The sequence below is a fragment of the Panthera tigris genome, chromosome B2 (assembly GCF_018350195.1).
Source record: "Panthera tigris isolate Pti1 chromosome B2, P.tigris_Pti1_mat1.1, whole genome shotgun sequence".
Classification (NCBI taxonomy): domain Eukaryota; kingdom Metazoa; phylum Chordata; class Mammalia; order Carnivora; family Felidae; genus Panthera; species Panthera tigris.
In genome coordinates this window covers 136,885,585-136,892,044 of record NC_056664.1, presented here as the reverse complement: position 1 = coordinate 136,892,044, position 6,460 = coordinate 136,885,585, and positions in this window count along the sequence as shown.

Here is a 6,460-nt window from a genome sequence, read left to right as displayed (position 1 = left end):
GCAGTGCAGCACCAGAGTGTGGGCCAAATGACTCTGAATTAGGACAAAATCAGTGAGATTTGCCTTTGGTGGAGGGTTGGGATTGGGCTAACAGTAGATAATTCCAGTGTTATTAAAGTTAGCTATCCCTGGGAGGAGCCAAGATGGCAGAACAACATGGAAGTTTTTTGTGTGTCTCACATACATGAAATACAACCAGACCAACACTAAACCATCCTGCACACCTGATCTGAGGATTAACACAACAATCTGCACAACCTGAACCACAGAATTCAGCAGGTACATGGCATGGAGAGGTGAACGTGGGGAGAGAGAAGCTGCAGAGGGCAGGGAGGTGCTTTTGCATGTGGAGACAGGTTGGGGGAGAATATGGTAAAAGCACCCCTCCCCAAAAGCAGCTAGATAGAAAGTGGAAAATTGGAAACAGCCACAGGGACTGAACTAAAAAGGGAGAAAGGAGAAAGGAGAGGGTTTAAATTCCATTAAGACTGTAAAGAGGGGAAGCACAGAGTCTGAAACTCTGCAGCTCAATACCTGGAGGTACTCTGGTGGGAAGGGCAAATCCCCAGGAGCAGAGTGGGGTCTGGGAGGTTCTCGGGCCACACAGGGAGAAGCGGTTCCACTGCTGGAAGGACATTTGGTACAGGCTGTGAGGCCACCTGTGCCCAGCAGACCCCAGAGAATGGCTACATTTGCTCGTGCTGGAACAAGGTCATTGGGAATGAAGGCTGGTGCCAGATGTGTTGTGATTTTCCACATTTCCAGAAGCAGTGCTTCTACACTGTCTCGCAAACTTTTTCTGGAGCAGACTGGCACCTGGTCATGGTCTCTGGGCATCAGCAGCAGCACGTTCCTGCAAGTGTTCCTGGGTGCAGCCAGCACCCAGCCATTGCTCAGTGAGACCCTCTACAAAGGGGAAGAGTGGGTCAAAGCCACAGTCCCTTAGAAGCAGGGGGCCAGGGAAGGCAGCCACATCTGAGACAAAACTCAGGAGGCTGGTGCTGCTTGGGGCTTGGTCATGGACAGTGTAGAAGCAGGACGTGGACTGAAGCCCAAGAAGAAGGATGGGTGTGCAATTGCTGATCAGGGAGAAGAGAGTTCCCATACGAGAGACTGGGTAGCTGAGTGACGCCATTTTCACTGCTCCTGCACATGCGCATACGCACCTACAAGCGCCACAACAATCCACCCCAGTAGGCTAGAAGCGCCATCTAGTGGAGAACAGAAACGTTACACTAATCCCCGCCCAAGTGGAACAACCTCGCTCTTCAAGAACATAATTCTCACTGCCTACTTAATTTACATACTATTAAGTGCTTCATAGTCTGACTTCTAGGGAAAAACTAGTAATTTCAGTCTGTTAGCCAGTCCATCTATTCCATTTTCTTTCCTTAATTTTTTTTTCTCTTTTTTCATTTCTTCTTCGTGAAAACAGAAATAGAAAAAATTCATTTTTATTTTTAATTTTTATTAAAAATATTTGTCTTTATTTTTTCTACTATATTTTTTACTTTTGTGTAAATTTTTTCAAACTCTATTTTACTTCGAACATTTCATTTTGGTCTACCTCAGTGTATGCATTTTTTCAAATTTTCAAGTGATTTCCTTTTTTCCTCCTTTTTTCTACAATCTATCAAGCCACTTTTCTACAATCTATCAAGCCACACAGACCAAACGCACCTAGGATCTAGCATCATTTATTCATTTTTGTGTGTGTGTGTGTGTTTAATTTTTAATTTTAATATTTTTTAACTTTAATTTGTTTAATTTTAATTTTTCTACCTCATTAATTCATTTTCTCCCTTCAAAATGACAAAACAAAAGAATTCACCCCAAAAGAAAGACACGGAGAAATGACAGCCAGGGACTTAACCAACACAGATACAAGCAAGTAGTCTGAACCAGAATTTAGAATCACGATAATAAAATACTAGCTAGAGTCGAAAACAGACTAGAATCCCTTTCTGCAGAGATAAAAGAAGTAAAAACTAGTCAGAATGAAATAAAAAAATGCTATAACTGAGCTGCAATCACGGATGGAGGCCATGGCGGCAAGGATGGATGAGGCAGAACAGAGAAACAGTGATACAGAGGACAAACTTATGAAGAATAATGAAATGGAAAAAAAAGAGGGAGATTAAGGCAAAAGAGCACGATTTAAGAATTAGAGAAATCAGTGACTCATTAGAAAGGAACAACATCAGAATCATAGGGGTTCCAGAAGAGGAAGAGAGAGAAATAGGGGTAGAAGGATTATGTGAGCAAATCATAGAGGAAAACTTTCCTAACCTCGGGAGACACAGACATCAAAATCCAGGAAGCACAGAGGACTCCCATTAGATTCAACAAGAACTGACCATACCAACAAGGTATATCAGAGTCAAATTCACAAAATACTCGGGCAAGGAGAGAATCATGAAAGCAGCAAGGGGAAAAAAAGCCCCTAACCTACAAGAGAAGACAGATCAGGTTTGGAGCAGACCTATCCACAGAAACTTGGCAGGCCAGAAAGGAGTGGCAGGATATATTCATTGTGCAGAATCAGAAAAATATGCAGCCAAGAATTCTTTATTCAGCAACGCTGTCATTCAAAATAGAAGGAGAGATAAAAAGTTTCCCAGACAAACAAAACTTAAGGAAGTTTGTGACCACTAAACCAGCCCTGCAAGAAATTTTAAGGTACACTCTCTGGGGGGAGAAAAGATGAAAAAAAAAATAAAAAATAAATAAATAAATAAATAAATAAATAAATAAATAAATAAATATCAAAAGCAACAAAGACTAGAGAGGACCAGAGAACACCACCAGAAATTCCAACTCTACAAGCATGATAAAGGCAATAAATTCATATCTTTCATTAGTCACTCTAAACCTCAATGGACTCAATGCTCCAATCAAATGACATAGGTAACAGAATGGATAAGAAAACAAGATCCAGCTATGTGCTGTTTACGAGACCCACTTTAGACATAAAGACACCTTCAGATTGAAAACAAGGGGATAGAGAACCATCTGTCATGCTAATGGTCAACAAAAGATAGCCAGAGTAGTCATACTTATATCAGACGATCTAGACTTTAGAATAAAGAGATGCATCAAGAGATGCAGAAGGGCATTATATCAATGGGTCTATCCACCAAGAAGACCTAACAATTGTAAACATTTATGTACCAAATGTGGGAGAACCCAAATATATAAATCAATTAATCACAAACAAGAAGAAACTCATCCATAGTAATACCATAATAGTAGGAGACTTCAACACCCCACTCACAACAATGGACAGATCATCTAATCAAAAAATCAACATGGAAACAATGGCTTTGAATAACACACTGGACCAGATGGACTTAACAGATACGTTCAGAACATTTCATCCTAAAGCAGCAGAATATACATTCTTCCCCAGTGTACATGGAATGTTCTCCAGAATAGACCACATATGGGGACACAAATCAGGCCTCAGCAAGTACAAAAAGATCGAGATCCTACCGTGCATATTTTCAGACCGTGATGCTATGAAACTCGAAATCAACCACAAGAAAAAATTTGGAAAGGTAACAAATATGTGGAAACTAAAGAACATCCTACTAAAGAATGAATGGGCCAACCAAGAAATTAAAGAGGAAATTAAAAAAGTATATGGAAGCCAATGAAAATGATAACACCACAACCCATAACCTCCAGAATGCATTAAAGGTGGTCATAAGAGGGAAGTATATAGCAATCCAGGCCTTCCTAAAGAAGGAAGAAAGATCTCAGATATACAATCTACTCTTATGCCCTACGAAGCTGGAAAAAGAACAGCAAATAAAACCCAAAACCAGCAGAAGACAGGAAATAATAAAGATTAGAGCAGAAATTAATGCTATCGAAACCAAAAAAAACCCAGTAGAACAGATCAATGAAACCAGAAGTTGGTTCTTTGAAAGAATTAATAAAATTGATAAACCACTAGCCAGTTTGATAAAGAATAAAAAGGTAAGGACCCAAATAAATAAAATCAAGAGTGAAAGAGGAGATATCACAACCAACACAACAGATATAAAAACAGTAAGAGAATATTATGAGCAATTATATGCCAATAAAATGGGCAATATAGAAGAAATGGACAAATTCCTAGAAACATATACATTACCAAAACTGAAACAGGAAGAAATAGAAAATTTGAATAGACCCATAATCAGTAAGGAAATCGAATTAGTAATCAAAAATCTGCCAAAAGACAAGAGTCCAGGGCCAGATGGCTTTCCAGGGGAATTCTACCAAACATTTAAGTAATAGTTAACACCTATTCTCTTGAAGCTTTTCCATGTAATAGAAATGGAAGGAAAACTTCTAAACTCTTTCTATGAGGCCAGCATTACCTTGATTCCAAAACCAGACAGAAACCCCACTAAAAAGGAGAACTATAGACAAATTTCCCCAATGAACATGGATGCAAAAATCCTCAACAAGATATTAGCTAACCGGCTCCAACAATACATTAAAAAAAATTATTCACCACGACCAAGTGGGATTTATACCTGGGATGCAGGGCTGGTTCAATATCCAGAAAACAATTAACGTGATTCATCACATCAATAAAAGAAAGGACAAGAACTATATGATCCTCTCAAAAGATGCAGAGAAAGCATTTGACAAAATACAGCATCCTTTCTTGATAAAAACCCTCAAGAAGGTAGGGATAGAAGGAGCATACCTTGAGATCATAAAAACTGAGAGCTTTCCCCCTAAGGTCAGGAACAAGACAGGGATGTCCACTCTCACCACTGTTATTCAACATACTATTGGAAGTCTTAGCCTCTGCAATCAGGCAGCACAAAGAAATAAGAGTCATCCAAATTGGCCAGGAGGAGGTCAAACTTCCACTCTTTGCAGATGATATGATACTCTATATGGAAAACCCAAAAGATCCCACCAAAAAACTGCTAGAACTGATTCATGAATTCAGCAAAGTTGCAGGATATAAAATCAATACACAGAAATCAATTGCATTCCTATTCACCAACAATGAAGTAACAGAAAGAGAAATCAAGTAATCGATCCCATTTACAGTTGCACAAAAAAAAAACCCATAAAATACCTAGGAATAAATCTAACCAAAGAGGTGAAAAATCTATACACTGAAAACTATAGAAAGCTTATGAAAGAAATTGAAGAAGACACCAAAAAAGTGGAAAAAGATTCCATGCTCCTGGGTAGGATTAACAAATATTGTTAAAATGTTGATACTACCCAAAGCAATCTACATATTCAATGCAATCCCTATCAAAATAACACCAGCATTCTTCACAGAGCTAGCACAAACAATCCTAAAATTTGTATGGAACCAGAAAAGACCCCATATAGCCAAAGCAATATTGAGAAAGAAAACCAAAGCGGGAGGTATCACAATCCCAGACTTCAAACTATACTACAAAGCTGTAATCATCAAGACAGTATGGTACTGGCACAAGAACAGACACTCAGATCAATGGAACAAAATAGAGAACCCAGAAATGGACCCACAAACATATGGCCAACAAATCTTTGACAAAGCAGGAAACAATATCCAATGGAATAAAGACAGTCTCTTCAGCAAGTGGTGCTGGGCAAACTGGACAGCGACATGCAGAAGAATGAACCTGGACCACTTTCTTACACCATACACAAAAATAAAATCAAAGTGGATGAAGGACTTCAATGTAAGATAGGAAGCCATCAAAATCCTTGAGGAGAAAGCAGGCAAAAACCTCTTTGATCTTGCCCGCAGGAACTTCTTACTCAACATGTCTCAGGAAGCAAGGGAAACAAAAGCAAAAATGAACTACTGGGACCTCAATAAAATAAAAGTCTTCTGCACAGCAAAGGAAACTATCAGCAAAGCTAAAAGGCAACCAACAGAATGGGAGAAGATATTTGCAAACGACCTATCAGATAAAGGGTTGGTATCCAAATTCTATAAAGAACTTCTCAAACTCAACACCCAAAAAACAAATAATCCAGTGAAGAAATGGGCAAAAGACATGAATAGACTCTTCTTCAAAGAAGACATCCAGATGGCCAACCGACATATGAAAAAATGCTCAATGTCACTCATCATCTCATCAGGAAAATACAAATCAAAACCACAATGAGATACCACCTTACTCCTGTCAGAATGGCTAACATTAACAACTCAGGCAGCAACAGATGTTGGCGAGGATGCAGAGAAAGAGGATCTCTTTTACATTGTTGGTGGGAATGCAAACTGGTGCAGCCACCCTGGAAAGCAGTATGGAGGTTCTTCAAAAACTAAAAATAGAACTACCCTAGACCCAGCTATTGCACTACTAGGCATTTATCCAAGGCATACAGGTGTGCTGTTTTGAAGGGACACATGCACCCCCATGTTTATAGCAGCACTATCAACAATAACCAAAGTATGGAAAGAGCCCAAGTGTCCATCAATGGATGAATGGATAAAGAAAAGGTGATA